The 19,253-nt window shown below is 33.4% G+C and overlaps 1 long non-coding RNA gene across 1 annotated transcript; it reads left to right on the forward strand.

Moving 5' to 3' along the window:
- Positions 1 to 628: 628 nt before the first annotated feature.
- On the forward strand, positions 629 to 18,350 carry LOC131934728 (uncharacterized). Its single transcript, XR_009385824.1, has 5 exons — positions 629 to 685; positions 16,524 to 16,604; positions 16,916 to 16,993; positions 17,639 to 17,686; positions 18,293 to 18,350. It is a non-coding gene; the product is annotated as an uncharacterized LOC131934728 (long non-coding RNA).
- Positions 18,351 to 19,253: the final 903 nt, after the last annotated feature.

Raw genomic sequence — 19,253 nt, forward strand, 5'->3', positions numbered from 1 at the left:
GACAGACAGACAGACAGACAGACAGACAGACAGACAGACAGACAGACAGACAGACAGACAGACAGACAGACAGACAGACAGACAGACAGACAGACAGGACAGGACAGGACAGGACAGGACAGAACAGAACAGAACAGAACAGAACAGAACAGAACAGAACAGAACAGAACAGAACAGACAGAACAGACAGAACAGACGAACAGACAGAACAGAAAGATCAGACATAGGTCATACAAAAAGGTGGATGTATGGACGGGAGGACAGACGGAAGAACGGACTGACAGACAGACATATAGTCCAGACATTCAGATAAAACATGTAGACAGACAGGTAAACAGACTAACGTGAACAGAATACAGACTTACAGTCGTATTAACGAACACAAGACAGACAGACAGTGAGGTAGACGGGCATAAGAACAGGGATACCGTTGAAATGACTTGCAATTGGACAGACTAAAAGACCTATAGACGGACAGACACACATATATTGTGCATTACATAAGCCCTATTGATCGATTTATTTAATTATTCGATTATCATTAGTATAAACTCCTCCCAAGCTGTCATATAAAAAAACTGGTATAAATAGCTGTCAAATCAGGAAAGCTTATTGATTGTATATTTTCCTATATTAACTTATGTTATTTTTATTTCTGCATTCTAGATCTGCAAAAAGTGTTGAGGTATGTTAATGTTAGTCAACTTAGGTAATAGCAATTTGTTTATAAAACGTAAACTACTGCTTTACCTAGATTGTTCGTATTACTAGAATTAGGATAAGCTAAATAATCAATTAATTGTTTTATTAGGGTAAAAATTGTGTAAGACTAAAAGCGTTTAAGTTTTAGCCCCAGCTTAAATAATGGTTGTAGTATAATTTTAAAACATCTTATTGGACACGGTCTTCAAGACATTACACAATACAAAGCATATAAAGGCCAAACTGGGTGTTATAGAAAAGCAATATCGATTCAAAATCTATTTTCATGTTAGTTTTCTTAGAAGTAAAGTTCATGCTAATGATATTCCAGCCCAACCGTCATCTGCACTTTAAACAAACTTCAATTTATTTTTTAAAATATGTTTTACTTATATATGTAATATTCCTCATTTCAAATATGGCAATATTATGTATAATAAAGTCATTATTTTTTCCGTTTTTTTTTTTTAAATTCATAAACAGCGTTCTTTCAGGAATGGGTATCTGTATTGAATTGAAAGTACGTTCAGTACATAAACAGTGCATAAACAAAAATAAAAAAGAGTATCTAAATCACCTACCACATTGTACTTGATCAATCCGCGCAAGTTATGTATGATTTTTTTCCCAACGTCAAAACAAAATAATTTTTTTCTCCGATGTATGTTTTTTTATAAAGGGAAGTAATTGTGTTTTCTAATTTATCCATGGAACTAAATGTAAATAATTGTCAGACATAATTTAAATTTGTGGCAAAGATGATATATTTTTAAAATGCTTGCAATTATTATTATAAGTTTGAAAAATGAAAATTGTTTTACAGAACCTTCAATATGAATTTTTAAAATCATGAATTTAAACGGTGATCATTTTAGATATCTAACACTTTACGCCAAAGAAGCATAATTGTTTCTTATTTGCCTTTGTAATCCTTGGTTACAAACATACAGAATCGAACTTTATATTTTAGACTAACCGTTCCAGTCGGGCCCTGCACTAGCCTCTGTGAAAAACCTATCTGTAAAGGACCATACCTTGTGAATTTATTAAGCAGCATATAATGGCATTGCCCGGGTTTAGAAAATATATTAGTTTTCGAATTAACCCTAACCACAACTAACAAAAACCAAAACATAAACGCTAACACAACCCCAAACAAAAACACAAACAACAACGTAAACGCAAAAGCGAAAACAAACGCAAACACATAAGTGAACGAAAAAAAAAAGCAAAAAAACTAAAAAAATACATAACTGCAAAACAAAAATGCAAACTCAAACACGAATGCAAACTCAAACACAAACACAAACAAAATTGCAAACACTACCGCAATGATAACCGAAAACACTAACGCACACAAAAACAGAAACATAACGCAAACACAAACGCAAACCTAAGCGCAAATAAGAACGCATAAAATAAATACAAACTTAAATACAAACATAAAAGCATAGTATTCACAATATAGCCCGGGGTTCCAAATCGCACCAAGCCGAGGTGGAACTGATTCACTTAGTAAATAGCTGTAAAAACCAATCGCCCAGTTTAAAACGTACGTAGCTTTGGGTTTTGGTCGCAAAATCGAACCGTGTCGGAGCGCCGGCTGACGTTCAAGCTTCAATATAGTGAACGACTGTAATACCCTCGCTTGTTCGCAAACGGAAAGATAGAAGTAAACATAGAGTGCATTTCGGAGCGGCTTTTAACTGGTATTGATTAATACTAATAGTTAGTAAACAAAAACATACCCCCCTCACCTTCCCGAAGAAAATGTTTGTGTGTCCTAAATTATAAAAAAAAAAGAAAATTGAGTTGATATGGGTGTGTTACAAAATCAAACAACCCATCAATATCGTAAACTTTATTGCAGGGTACCGTGTCAGACAGGAGAAAAACGGAAAGGCAAAACGACAATAGATAGATAGATCCATGACAAATATTCTCTGGACAAATCATCCAGATGAAATATATCAAGACACATAATCTCAAGGACAAATGATCCACAGACAAAATATTTCAGAATAAAATATATCAGACAATATCTCACAGCAAAATTTGTATAGTATTTAAGATAATTTTAGTTTTATTTTAAAATCTTACAAAAAATAGATTGTCTAAATGGTTTAGTGAGAAAAGATTTTTGGCATAGGCTCGTCACATTGCCTATAACATATTAACAGGGGTCGCAAACAAATAAATTGTTAAATTATCCCACTGACTGGTAACCCATGGTATGTGTTAAATTTAAATCGTCTCAGAGGGGTATCTGCTCTTTTAAGAAGTCAGATTTTCGCTGGACAACAGTAGGCTAGCATTGATTAAGCAATTAAAACACCAATGTCACATTACGAACCTGTAAAACCAAATCTTAATTCTTTCTTTTTGGAAAATACTTTACATATTTTGACATTAATTCGGTTAACGTATCATCATTTTATTTGTTTTATGCATTTTTATATCTAAAACATTTATACAAAGTGCTATTTACAACAAAAAAAGTTCACATAGTCTTCTGATCGTAAATAAAGTAGGCCAACATAAAATCCATTTGACAAGAAATACAAAAATGTTAAAATCGACTAAAAGAATCATAGTTACTTAAATATTTTACTTTGTGATAATTTGTCTGAGATATTTTGTCATAGATCATTTGTCATGAAATCATGTTTCTTGTCAATGTGTGAGGGTCGCGGTTATTTCAATAGACAGGTTGTTTTAGCGGTTGGCTAACACTTACTAGGATATTCCTTGTTACAGAGTAATTTCAAAGTAAGCTACACATTTCATAATGTATTCACTTACTTTCCTCTTGAGGAGTTTGATGTCAGAGATGAAATTCAGAGACGAGACTAAAGCAGACCGTTGTTTTCCTCAGCCTATTTGAGTCTGTTCAATGAATGGAGAAGGGCTGGCATTACTTCAGTCTCTTACTGCTCAAATAACTGGAAATTTAAAGATCAGATAATTATTATGAACTACACAAATGATTAAAAAAAAAACTATATGGCTCAGTCAGAAATTATGGCAAAGTACTAGATCGTTGTTTTTTTTTTGTAAAACCAATGCATAGAAATTTAAAATGATTGTATAAATGGCCAATATATTAGCAATTATCTTTTTAAAAATGTATATGTTCTTAAAAAAGTATTTTTTATGATGTCCTATATTGTATAATCCTGCTTTGGTCAATATAATCACATATTACAATTTAATAAAACTTTATAAAATATACACGACAAACCAATGTAAAACACATATTAGGATGTGCTTTTTTATTCTGTCAGTAAATTTAATAAAGTTATAATTTACATTTAGAAGGGTACGCGGACCTCAGGTGCTTTGACGATAGGGGGTTTGACCATATGGGGTTTGACCACAGCGGGGCTTTGACCATAGGGGCTTTGACCATAGGGGGTTTGACCGCAGTGAGGCTTTGACCATAGCGGTGATTTGACCATATAAATGCGCATTTTGTCAAGTCAGAGTTAATATGCAAGGTTTACAGATATAAGTACGACTATATGTGCAGTATCTACTTACCGAACAAGATTAATTCCTGTTAGAATACCGTTTCTGGACAAAAATCTTTATTCAATTATATTTTTCATTTCCGGTTAAATTTGAAGTTGAGGTGGAGATTTTGGTTTTGGCTTAGACAAAAGACATCACAATCGACCTAGCGCCTATTGTATTTCTCCCCCAAGTTGCCATTTACCTGGTTATTAATATTATTATATCCCCTGAGTCACCATCAGGTGGCGGATCATTTTTTTTTACATCCGGTGATTCGACTTTCAATCTCTTCCTGTATTGGTAGTTCACAATCATTCTGTGCAGATCTTACACAAGCCGGAAAAGCAGACAAAAATAATGACAGTAAAGCGTACTATATGCATGAAATGCTGGTTCAAAAACTTTGTTGCCAGAAAGCATATGCTTTAACCAAGCTTTAAAATATTTTTTTTACATTTGAGAAATAAATACAAAGTAACATCCTATAAATAAACTCCTAGGCTATACACCATCGTAATAATATTTAAAACGTAATTAACATACTAAGCCAATGTGGAATTGAAATGCAAGTTAAAAAATTCAATCAACATCTTTATCTTAATATGAAGTCTCTTATACTGTATGGCTCTGAGTTAGATTATAGACAGTTGCGATTGAATAGGTGGTGGTTAATGCACAATATCAGAAAGACAGAAAATATCTTCACTATAAAGCTGCTTGTATTAGGTTCATGGGGAAAGAGGAAGAGAAAAGGACCAAATAAGTCATGAAGGATATCGTTTAAAATAGAAAACGGGGAGGCAGGATTATTAGGTTTAGATCTTCATAAATATTAAGTCAGTCGAGGAAGTGTCGCCTAAGCTCCATGGGAAGAAGAAACGAATAAAATTAGGAAAATCACAGAAGTTTAGAACAGTGGGTTCCATCGAACCCAAGAGGTTCGGTAAGTCAGTCTCAGGGCTTCCATGGAGGTCAAGACACACCCCCGACACATAGGATTCACGTTCGGATTTTGTCAATGTGGACGTTACAAGTATTAAGAAGTGTTCAGTGACTGCACATATTAAGCTGTTACTGTTAAGTACCTCAAAAAGTTAATAAACACTACTTCAGAGTTTAGTAGTAGATGCTTTTTGGTCGTGTCTATAGAAAAATGTTGATAATAGTAGGCCTATATTACACTTTTCAATTACCCGTTATGTTGAACAAATTAACAACGCTGTAGTAGTCGTCGTGTTGTACCATTGAAAAAAAGCAATAAAAAATATCTATTCGTTACAATATAATAATTTTCTGCTCGCTTCAAATATTTTGGCATAGAGTGTCGACTTCCACCCACCTGCTCCGATCGTATGCAACCGTTTGCTATTTTACTGATCGGATAGCGATACAAGAATCCGTGAACTGTATTTCTCTTTAATACAGTAATCCAGGCAAGATGTAATGCAATCACGTAAAAGTATCTGATCTCTCACGTTCAAGTTGAGAGAATCATAAAAATTGTACAAAAACTAGTCGCGTCGTTTCTTAACAATACTGGTTAGTAAAATCGTACATTACGCGTTAATACAATTGTTTTCTATTCTAAGTGTTAAAAGAGTTATCTACTCACCTATCCAATACAAGTCCTTGCGATGTAGAGCGGGTTTTAAATGTCGCTAACTCTTTATTTTAAATTTTACACAATCGTACAATAAGCATTAGTACAAATGGCTTCTTTTATAAGTGGTAAAGTTTATCAACTTACTAATCTAGTGTAATTTTTTTCCGATTTTAGTCTTACGTCCACTGTTTCTTAAGGGTATATGTTTTACATTTACAATCGATGTGGAAAACAGTTAAATCAGTATGCAAATTTTCTTAACCGTTAAATTTCTTAATTTTGACAGTTTATAACTCAAAAATGCAGCTTAAAATAAGCTTTTATTTTTTTTCTACCCCTTTTGGTGCCCCCTAGGGTCGGCACCCTGGGCGGCCGCTCTCCCCGCCCCCCTCATAACTACGTCTCTGCTGATGTTTTCCATAGATGCACGTTGGTGATCGTATCTGGCCATGCATCCCAAGTATTCGTCTATAACAGCTGTTTACAAATGTCTGTGATTCACCAAGAAGGTTTACATTCGGATGTAGTACACTGTTAACAGTTTATTAAAATTCTGTTTCGTTGGAGTGGGCGGTAGAAATTCTTCCATCGTAGAGATACGTAAATGCAACTTTTTTTTGCAAGGTTTAGGGGTATGACTACGACACAATTTAGTATCAATGTGCAGGAACTAAGTATAGATCAATTTTTCTAGATAAAGTAATACGGAAATATCTACATACAGCGTGGTATTTTGCTTTGGATTAGAGATAAATAGAACACCACCAATCTAACGACAGTTTTATTTTTCACTAAACTGGCCATTTATCTCGTCCATAACAATAGTTTGAATAAAAAGTATATTTTATACATACGTTTTATGTCTTTGTAGGAGGCAGTATACTTTTTTCAGGGGCTCTGTCTTCCCTCCCCCCCCCCCCACAATCTTCCGAAGAGTTGCCTGAAATAACTCTAAATGCGACTTTTGTCAAGTCATAGCTTATATGCAAGGTTTACGGGTATGACTACGACTATATTTAATATGGATGTGCACTAGCTTTGTACCGATCAAGCTTAAATCTTGTTAAAATACCATTTCTAGATAAAAATCAGTTTTTAATTATATTTTTCTTTTCCGGTTAAATTTGAAGTTGAGGTGGATATTTCGGTTTTGGTTTAGAAAAAAATAGACAACACTATCAACCAAGCAACCGTTGTATTTCTCCCTCGACGGGCAGTTTACCTCGTAATTAATATTGTTATATCCCCTGAGTCACCGGTAGGTGGCGGATCAATGGTGTTTTAACATCCGGTGCAGCGATTTCCAATCTCTTCCTGTATTGGCAGTTCACAATCGTTCTGTGCAGAGCTCACACCTGTTCTTACTCTTCCTTTGTTTTACCTTACTTTTAAAGTTTTCAAGTCAGGTAAGTGTGTATAGCTTCGGTTTAAACAAATGTTATTAAATTGTTTTTTTTTATAGATAAATGTTTACACGGATACTAGTGAATACTGTCAGGCAACACGGTCATTTGCTTTATGATTTTTTAGGATTGCCAGTTTTTTTTTAAAATGTGTATTTACACAATTAATAATTTAATAATAAATTATTGAAATGTTTTCTTAAAACGTGATATTTCTATATTTAAAAGAAGGTAAACATGTGGTCTACAAATATTGTCATTAAATTTTGATTTCTAGTAATTAAAGTAAACCTCAATTTCTTTTTTCATAAAAAAAAGTTATTATAACAAGTTTTTACGTAATAATGCACAAAAAAGTTGAAAATAAATTATACACTACTATTTAAATTACTATAAAGAAAAGCGGAGGGTCATTTTAGTACATTTTATCTTTTGGATATCTTTACTAATATTTAGGAAGTGACCCACGCTTTTCTTTATAGTAATTTAAATAGTAGTGTGTAATTTATGTTCTACGTTTTAGTGCATTATTAAAATAAAGCTTGTTATTAATTCAAATTGAATGCCATGATGAATTGTCTTCATGTCTCAAAAAAATTGTAACTTAAACTTGAATAAACAAATTCTCACAAAAATACAACTCAAGCTTGAATCAACAAATTCTCACAAAAATACGACTCAAACTTAAATCAACAAATTTTATCAAAAATACAATTCTAACTTGAATCAACAACAATTAAAACAAGTCAAATGTATAATATACACGTAGAAGACAAACATAATAATGTAACAAACAAACACTTTATTCGTCCTTTGACATTTACAAATATCACACTGCATTAGTTATTAAACGATTAGCATCTGGTTAACCAGTCAACCATCGAAAAACATAATGCAACCTTACTTTGATCTTAGGTACTGTTCATCCATTTGTTGTAATGAAGACTGGTGTAAGGCTACAGGACATTACCCCCAACCCCCACGGAAATTAACCCCCGGACATTTCCCCCCGTATTTACCCCCTGGAGCAATTACCCCCTGTCAATTACCCCCTCCCCCACCCTCTCAAATTAGAATCCTAACTCTAACTATACCTATATACTACTTTAATCCAAACCTTAAGAAAAAGAACAAAACCTAAGCTTCCACCTTAGCCTAAATCTTCACACAAAACCAAAAACCAATGCTAGACAATGGTTTAAGTCTAACCCTAAATCTAGCTCTAACCCTAACCTAACCCTAACTCTAACCCCAACTCCAACCCTAACCATAGCTCTAGGCCTAGCCCTAACCCTAGCCCTAGCCCTAGCTTTTAACCTAACCCTAAACCTAGTCCTAAACCTAGTTCTTACCTTAACCCTAACCCTAGCCCTAGCCATAAATCTAGCCCTAACCCTAACCCTAGCCCAAATCATAACCCTAAACCTAGCCCTAACCCTAATTCTTACCCTGTCCTGGGGGTTATGTCCTACTGGGCGGGGGATAATTGACAGGAGGGGTAATGAATCCGGGGGTAATGAATCCGGGGGGGTAAGTCGGGGGGGGAATGTCCGGGGAGTAATTGACAGAACAGGGGGTAAGTGCCCTGTTCACCTGATGTAAACCAGTTAATCGGTTAACATCAGGCTATGTTTTGCATGCACCTCGGTAAATGGCTAGACCGTATGGAAAAACTGCCTGTTCGACTCAAAGCCATTGACCAGATCTAATAATAACTGCGAGTGAAATTCTCCTTATAAGATATCAATATATAAAAAAAAACTTTTGCCAAACGACCCCCCTTGATACTTTTCTTCAATCGATTGGACCCCATTGTTCACCTTATGAGGATAGCAATTATAATTGTTTCTTGTCGTTCCGCCTTTATGCCTGTGGGCTATGATGCCGGCGGCTTTTGACTTATATCTTTGTTGGTTTCTCACATCGTTGATATAGAAGGAGCTATGAAAACACTAGTTACCGAAATTTGCAAAATTTAGCTGTTATTCCGAAGTGTTCAAGATGTTCCCGTAATCTCCAGTCGCTTGGACCCAATGGTTCACCTTATAAGCATAGAAACTAGTATCGTCTCTTCTCTTTCCCCTCTTTTTTATTCCTTATTTCGATTTTTGTCAAGATAGGAGCTACGCAGTAACACATTTTTTTGCAATATTAGTAATTTTTATGCTTGTCGGGCTTATGGTTTGTCGGCATTATGGTCCTTCGGCCTTTTGGCTGTCGGCGTTGTCTTGTCAGTCTTATGTCTTGTCGGCGTTTTATCGTGTCGACCTTTTGTTCTGCACACGATTGTAAACCTTCTGAACCACAGTTCACCAGACTGGTGGAGACTGTTACGAAATGGTCTGTTACACATGCCTGGAGAGCAAGGGAGGGCTGGAGGAGGGCTAGACAGTCGACTCGCGTCGTTGTGTCCATGAAGAGAATTTTATATATATATATATATATATATATATATATATATATATATATATATATATATATAAATATATATATACGCTCTGATACGGGTGGAAGGGTGATAACTATACTACTTCCCTAGGTTTATGTAAAATAAACTATCCGGTAAGTGCAAGTCAGTCTGGACGCAGACTAAAACCCTAACCTTAGTCTGAACCAGTGGCGGAACTAGAAAAAAAAGTGCCACCCCGCAAAAAATGTTTTGGGCCCCATAATACATATATATATATATATATATATATATATATATATATATATATATATATATATATACATATATATATATATATATATATATATATATATATATATGTATATATATATAGCAAATTACGAAAATCCGAATATAAATTACTCAGTACGGGCATGTTCGATATTTGAAAAACTAAAAATTCCTAGTTTTTATTTATAATTAAAGCATGTTACAACAACAGATTACTTATGTGAGTTCTATTAGTCTATTTTGAATTTCTCTGTTTTTAAGTTTCACATAATGCCTTCTAAATTACTATTCGGTCAAAAGAATATGAAGCATGAAAGCTTTGTTTGTGTAATGGTTTCTCGCCTTATGTTTATTTTTATGTTTTTTTTCTATTTATGTTATTAGCTTTTCATAAATTTCCTATTTATACTATGTCATTCTTTATTGTGTATTTAAAACATAATAATAATTAAGAGAAGTAATTGCTTTTTAATTTGTTTAGTGCAAATCTATTAAAAGCTTCTTAAGAGCAAACACATTTTTGACTATTTAAAAAAGGGAAATAAGTCATGGAAGTGGTTTGAACGTTTTCCTATCTTTCACACTACAACTCATATATACATTTTTTTTTCCTTTACGATGCAGCGTGTGTTAGCTACAGTAGAACATCACTACTGTAGTAGATATGTTTCTTTTATATGAAAATTATTTTTTTAACTATAAAGAAATCGATTATGGTCGGCTGTGGGCCCCTAAACGGCCTGGGCCACCCCGCATTGCGGGGTCTGGGTGCACTGTAGTTCCACCCCTGGTCTGAACTAAAATCAAACAACGAACGACCGTGACGTAACGTTACATATAGGTAACTTTCAAAACGAAACGAAAGACGTACAGTTGTAAAGCCGGAAATGTACACACAATAAAATGACGTCATTGTTTCTAGAGTAACCAGAATTAAAAGTTCAATGCCGAAAAAAAATACACAAAAATATTGACGTCATAGATACTTGATAACTTGATAATACGGACTCTAACAATATCGCCTAATTTATTGGTCTAATTTTAAAATTGTGCTGCATGCAGTTTTTCTTTTAGGAGATTTTTCATCGAGTGGCGACGTCCCCCCCCCCCCCCAATCCATGATAACGTTTACCACCCCTCCCCCTCGGATCGAAATAGAATTTATATAGAGCTTAGATGTAAGGTTTGCCTACATTTCGCCAGGTACTTGGGTTTGGTTTAGAAAAATAGAAAACACTATTAATCTAGTGTCCGTTTTAATTTTCCCTTAACGGGCCATTTATCTCGTCCATAATAATATTTTCAATCCGGGAAAAAGCGCGGACACTGGTAAAAGTATATATTCTATATAGGAAATATGTCGTTATAGGTGGCGGTATACTTTTTTGTGGGTCTCTGTCTGTCCCCCTCCCCTCGCCTGAAAGAAATCTAAATATAACTTTTGTCAAGTCAGAGCTAATATGCAAAGTTAAAGGGTACGACTATGACTATATTTAATTAGAATGTGCAGTAGGTAAGGGCCGATCAAAGCGAAATTCTGTTAAAATGCCGATTTCGGGTAAAAATTGGATTTCAATATCTTTTGTTTTCGGTTGAATTTGAAGTTGAGATGAAGATTTTGCTTTTGGTATAGAGAAAAAAACATCACCGTCAACCTAGCGCCTGTTGTATTTCTCCTACAACGCGCCATTTACCACCCAATTAATATTATTATACCCCCTGAGTCACCGGTAAGTGGAGGATCAATCGTCTTTTTAATTTCCGATGCAGTATTTCCAATCTCTTCCTGTATTGGTAGTTCACAATCGTTCTGTAGGCCTACAGATCTCACGCCTGTTCGTATTTTTCTTTTGTTTTACCTTACTATTAAAGTTTTCAAGCCCAAATAATTTAATTGGCATCTTCAACAGTCGGGTAAGTGTGTTTAGCTTCTGTTTGAACATTTTTATCCAATTGTTTTTGTATTAGATAAATGTTTACACGAATACTTTTGAATATTATAAAACATACTTTTTGAATTGTTAATGTTTTAGGATTTCTTAGATAGGATAGTGTTTTATGTCGATTTACATAAGTAATATTTTGATAATCAAATATTAAAATGTACTCAAAACATGTTATTTATATATTTAAAAGAAGGTTGCATGTGGTTTACAAATATTGTAATTAAATTTTGATTTCTAGTAGTTTAAGTAAACCCCAAAAAAAAAAGATAGCAGTAGCACGCAGGGTTACTAACTTTAGTTAACTTTATTTTATGCCTTATTATTCTTTTAGTAGTAAGATTTGTTTGTTATATTATTGCAGAAATTTGTCTTGCCTAGAATAACAAGCAGATACGTTTTGTATACCTGAAGAGTGGTAATATTCCCGGATCATCATCATCTTTCGTTTGTGGCGCCTGCAGAGCAAATTGCTGCAACCACACATTTCAAGTGAACTCGGTTTTGGGCTGCTCCCTTTATCTGTGCTCACGTGAGCCCAGATGTCTTAGACTCTTCCTCTACCGTTCGTTTCCATGTTTTCTTTGGCCTGCTCACTTTCCTTTTTCCTTTTGAATTCCAGTCAATAGCATTTGCAATATTATCTTTTTCTCTACTTAGTGTGTGTCATATCCATCCCCATTTACGGTCCTTTATATCCTTATCTATTGGCTGTTGTTTTGAAATTTGACACAGGTTTTTGTTTGATATTTTAAGTATATGTCGTAAGCATTTATTTGTGAACGACTCTAGCCTATCGGTATTTGCATTTGTAACCCTAAAAGTCTCCGAGCCATAGAGCAATACTGCCTTGACATTTGTGTTGAAATCCCAATTTTGCTCCGGAGTGACGGAGCCGTGCACCTCCAGATCGGGCGCAGTGAGTTGAAGGCACATCTAGCCTTGTTATTGCGTCATTTTATGTCATCATCTGCTCCCCTGTCCTTGTTGGTCACGCTTCCCAGATTCGCGAATGTGTTTGTTTATCGCATAACTTCCCCATTTAGCTGTATGGGCAAGTCCTGGATGTTATTGATTCTGATGACCTGCTTTATTTTTATTGATTTTTAGTCCAAATTTGGACGCTTCTTCAGATAGCCGATTCAGTTTGGCTTGTGCATGCGGATGCTTGTGAGAAAGTAGGCAGATGTCATCGGCGAAATAGAGATCTTCCAGACTTTTAGAGAAACCCCAATGGATTCTTGTGTAGTTTTTTGTTGTTTTCAGCATGATCCAGTTGATTACAATCAATAATATAATTGGCTATATCATACATACCCGTTTCACTCCAGTCTTAATTGTGAAGTGTTTTGTTAATTTTCCCTTGTGTATTACCTGACTGGTGGAGTCTTTATATAGATTATGTTTGATAGATTAGCATAGACGTTTTAGTTACGGTTTGGATCTGATAATATCAAATTAAATTAGGTCTCATAAGGTTGGGTTAGGTAAAGTTTGTTTAGGTTATGTTAGCTACAAATATATGCATCTCAATTCAAGATTAACTTGTCATTACAAGCTTTTATTTAGCCGTCTTTTTTATGTCTATGGATGGAAATTCCAAAGCTAAATTTCTATTAATTGCATCTGACCAATTCATTTCAAATTGGTATGTATGTCAAGACCCGAGGACAATGCAATATGACATCACATTGGACTTAATTGGATGTCCACTTAATTTTTTTATGAATTGATTAATATTTCATATATATGTATAAATAAATAAATAAATAAATGAATAAATAAATAAATAAATATATATATATATATATATATATATATATATATATATATATATATATATATATATATATATATATATATATATATATATATATATATATATATATATATATATATATGGTGCTATTTACCTCTCTATCATCAGTGAAACCCTATTTAAGTTTTTAAATTAATAATGCACTAATTAAAGAAACTTATTTTTTTCTCTTAATACGTAATAATACACCACAATTTAAAAACTCATAAAAATATAGCGTAAGTCACTGTTTATTGAACACCTTAAATTTCTTTACTAAACTTTAAGAATTGACTCATGCTTTTTTACTGGTATGTAAATAGTAGTGAATTTTTAAATACGAGCTATTCAGTTGTTTTAATTTATTCTTTTTTTTCAGTAATTCATAATTTGTGAATTTGACACTACCAATGCTGCGACTGAAAATATATTGCTTTAAAAAACTATCAGTAGCTCGTAAATGACGATAATACTCACCCTCACTTTCTACTCCTTTCCCCTCCCCTCTTTAAAGTCCGTGACGACAGTTTAAAGACGACACTGAAAAGATCAATCAGAACTTGTTATTACCTCTCATTAATTTCAAATCGTTTAAAAAATAAATTATCTACACCAAATAGCCGGCACTAGGATTGACAACATTTAGTGTTAGCTTCAGCCTACCAGACTGGTGGGGATGTGGGGAATGTAGCTATATGCCTAGAGAGCGGGGAAGTAACAGGAAAATAATGCATGTCTCCTTTTTATTTTATATATATATATATATATATATATATATATATATATATATATATATATATATATATATATATATATATATATATATATAGTTAGATAGATTGATAGATATCCCTTAACGCGTTATCGTGACATACCGATTTAGCGTGTAGCATATGCGCATAGGTGTATTTATCCTACTAATGCCGGTGGTTGTGTATTGGGTACATCCAGACGGTTGTATCGGTACCAACGGTACTCACGCCCATCGTAATTTTTTGACTTCGTGAATTCAGCCTACTTACGTGATTATTATTACTAAATAGGTGATTTTGTTTTTGCTCCAAAAATGCTAATAGCTTTATTATTCACTCCTTTATGTATATAAACAGTATAAATCAGATGATAATAATTTTGGAAGTTATCTGCTGATTACGGTTTGTCGCGTTTTTGCGACATCCGCCAATAAGACATAAAATGGTACTTGGGTGCAAAGCAAGTATAACGAAATACGATGCATCGCCAAGCTGTCATTTATTAAAGTATGATTATAAAAAATTAAAGAATTTACAATATAGTCTTCGGCTATATATAAAAGTGCACTTTAGAACAGTACGGTCCATGTGATAGGTAAAGTAGAGTTCACCTGTTTCATTGACATTGGCAAATGGAGAGAGATCGATGCTGGAGTAATGTGATCATGTTGCTGGGTAAATATAACGAATTTAGCTTTGAAATAGCATTGTAAAATAATGAGAGAACATAAAAAATATGGAATACAGGAATTGAGGTGGTGGACCACTATCCTGGATACAAAACAAAAAAAGGTCTTCACAGTGACCTTGACAACACTATTACTGAGCATAGATCTACACCTCATAATAAATACATTAAGGTTGAACACTGACAAAAATAATTTTTTGCAGTGCTATTGAATACGTACATTAGTGGCATTATACCGGCATTTAGTACCGACAGCAGTGTTATTGAACAGCACTGTCATTGGTAATTAATAGGAGAATCATTCGAGCACAACAGCCGTAGCACGAAGAACCGAAATCGGAAACACAGGGTAACAATAGCAGTGAGTACCCACAGCAGCTGCATTGAGCATGGAAGAATATACAACGACTGAACACTAGCATTTAGGACAGTATTTGCTCTCATGTTTTGTGTGTATAGAAAATATAAGTCAAATGAGAAATATGCGTCTTTATTAGTTGACCTTGAATAGGACTTAACGAAAATGACTTAACCGGGGACAACTAAGTCTCTACACATTTAAGAAAGTCCTTTGTGTTAGAAAGTGTTGTGTTACTGTAGTGTAGTAGAACCACGACAACAAAGCTTCAAAATAACAATTCATAAGAGTTAGTCAGTGAGCAGGTGCAGCAGATTTATGTAACGCTATGCCTGAGCTATTAAACTATAGTTTTCAAGGATTTCGTATGTTTAGTTTGTGATATTTTATTGTTTGTGCTGGATATTTAGAGAAACTGACCCGGACTAAAATCATTAAATTACTGTTTGGTCCATACGTGCCTGATGTAGCGTTTTCGCGACATACAGTAATTAGCATTAAAATAAGACCAAATTAAAGACATTTATATAACTCAAAATCAGTGTCAGTATGATGAGAGTAAATCAGCACAAATAATATGTTACACGCTTGGAACATCATCAAGGGGATATATATATATATATATATATATATATATATATATATATATATATATATATATATATATATATATATTTAAAGCTGGTTATAAAAAATGTATTATGCATTTTAATTTTGTGTCTGTTGGTCTGTGCTCATATTTGGGCTGATGCGTATGTAATTTCGTTCAGATTGTCAACCTGTTGCGTTACAGTAAAATACTATATCATTTTTGTTTTTATCTTTCATTTGAAAGGGTTACAAAAATGCAATATAATAAAACAATTAATACGTTTCTTATGTACATCTATTTACCTATCATGCAATTCTAATGATGGCTCAGTAGTCTTATCGACCATTGCCCATTAGAAATCCAAGCATAATGCCTGGTTGTTAAGATGAGAAGAGCCAGATGTTGCCCACATATCAGTCGCCCTTTCCTTACACAATTGGTGGAATCAAATATATCTAACCTAATCCTTACATAACATGATTTTATTTAAGTTATACTGAGCTGATTAAAATGAAGATCGCAGTTCTCCTTCTTCTGGTGTGTCTTGCAAATCTCTGTGTTGTATCGGTCAGGTCAGTAAAATAAATTAAACTATCTTCTTAAAATAACCATTTTCTTATATTGGTAATATATAGATAGACAAACTAACAACAAAAACAGTCAGGTAGACAAACAAACAAAAACAACAACAGAGAGACAGACAAACAAAAAAAAGTTTAATAGTTGGATCGGTGGATGAAAGGTTGGGTGGGTGGGTTTAGGGTTGGAGGTTGGATGGATTGATGGATAGAAGAATGGATTTGGAAATTGGAAAGGATGTGGATATGGATATAGAGATATATGAATTTGTAGATTTAGCTTCGTTTTATTCCCTATCAAACAGTTGTTGTAAAAGGACTGGTGAAGACTGTGTAAGTAAGAAGTGGTGCTGTGAAGATAATGATTGTGTGGTTAATAGAAGGTATTAAATATTTTTTTCAGTCATTAAAATTATGAGTCGGATTTTCCTTAAATTTTTAAATAATTTTTTCAAAGGAGCTTTAATGTCCGTAAGGTTTATTGTTACTGAGATTTAATTTAAAATTGCCTTCAAAACGAATTTTTTGAAGCATGTTTTATTGTCCAATTTTCGATTAATTCATTATGCTAAACTCGAGAATAAGCTCGGTGTACAATGGCAAAACGTTTAAATAACAAAGTAGTTATTTCCATACTAGAACAACGCCTGACACCACACCAGTAATGCAGTACAGGTTATTCAAAACGTTTAAGAAAGATTTGTTGTACAATCTTGGTTTTGTAAGTTGTACATAGGCTGTATGAGTTTTGTCTCCCTAGCATGAAAATAGTGCAAAAGACAAAGTTCACGAACAAGAAATAATTCAAAAGTTTAAAGACATCTCCGATTTTAATCTAATACTTATTTATGAAATGTCCACTATCAGGCTGAAGTGGTATTCAATTTATAGACTTTAATATTGCTAGTATGTAATAGCTTTAGGATACAAATAGTATGATTATAGTAATTGTTGTTATCCAAAAATATTTAATAAAAACCTCCATCCATTATTGTTTCATATTAGTTTTCTTTTCTTTCTTTATATAGAAAAGATAAAGGAGATGGTGGAGAAAAAATATGTTGGCCTGCAAAGTAGTAAGTTATAGAGACCTGAAAAATAATGCGTAGTTTAAGGTTGTTTCTTTAAGTTTATAATACATTTTTTAACATAAACATACTTTTTTAAAAAAAAATATCTTCGCCATGTCTGTCTTCTAATTATAACACATACTCCATTTTTTCAATACTAACCGACACTTTCACTATTAACATTGTTTGCGTCACATCTCCATCGAAAATCACAACATCTCAATCAATACATTCAGCAACAAAGTATCCTAATCTTCTATTGTTCATAAAATGTTTAGATAAATGATAAAATAGCAATGCTTTACACATTAACGTTGCATACAAAATTTTACTCAGCAAGACTTTAAAGTTTCCAATTATAAAACTGATTGCGCAGATCAAAGTATAACACACAGGAACGCTTTCAAAATACTGAATTTTAAAAAAAAACAATCGATGATTTATGATATACACATTTGAGTGTGCGTATTAACGTGTTTGCTTGTTGGGTAAGTTAAATTAAACAAAAAAGAAAAAATATAAACAGTCTTTATGTTTAGAATTTTAATATTTGTGATTATATACATATAACTGTAATGGTATTATTTACTCTGTTATTTTTTTCCCTTGTAGAAAAGAAAATGAATGAAAGAATCTTTAAGAAAAAATAAACATCTGATTCTGGCATTGACATATGTTTTTATGGTTGTTTTTTTTTACTTTGGTTTTTTACTAAATGAACGCGGATCATACCCAGAACAATCAGTTGTGTCGCCAGATACATATATATATATATATATATATATATATATATATATATATGAAGAAATGTATGTTTGTGTTTGTTTGTTTGTATGTCTTTTATGCATTACTAAACCTTTCATTACATCGCCATGAAACTTTGGGAAGTTGTTGAGAATATTCCTGAGGAGGTTTTTGCGAAAATAAAATTCCTATTCGAAGGGGCGGCTCCCCAGCAGGGCGCGATTTCATTTTTCTCTATATGCGGTATATAAAAAAGCGATTTTGGTTGGACAGCGTTCATTCGATAGCCATGAGACTTTGGGGATTTGATTAGAACACTACAGGGAAGGGTTCTGTAGAAAAATAATTTAAATTTCGCAAGGGCGCTGCCACAGGAGGGTCCGATTTTTCTCTACATACTGTATATAAAATTAAAAGTCGATTGCATTTTAACATCGTTCATCAAACTTTGGGGAGTTAATTAGAACACTTCAGGTGAGATTTCTGTAAAAATCTTTTTTTCATAATATCGCAAGGGCGGCGCCACGGGATAGTGGGATTTTTCTCTATATACGGTATATAAAAATAAAAGACGATTGCGATTAGACACAGTTTATCCGGGTGCCATCTTTATAATACTAAAATTCAAGTTTGCTTACATGTTTGAAATTTTTTTTTTGTTTGTCTAATTTGCTACTGGAGAGAATCTGCACTATGTGGAGAGCTGTAAAATAGTATGTAGGTAGAGAACGATTTTTGTTTTCAGACAGACTGTTAATCACAAATTTATTTAAAGACGTTAATTAATTTATTGATTTATTCATTGATAGATTAACCACATTAATTTTAG

Source organism: Physella acuta, unplaced genomic scaffold (assembly GCF_028476545.2).
Source record: "Physella acuta isolate Inbredline_101_S28 unplaced genomic scaffold, ASM2847654v3 ptg000116l, whole genome shotgun sequence".
Taxonomy (NCBI): Eukaryota; Metazoa; Mollusca; class Gastropoda; family Physidae; genus Physella; species Physella acuta.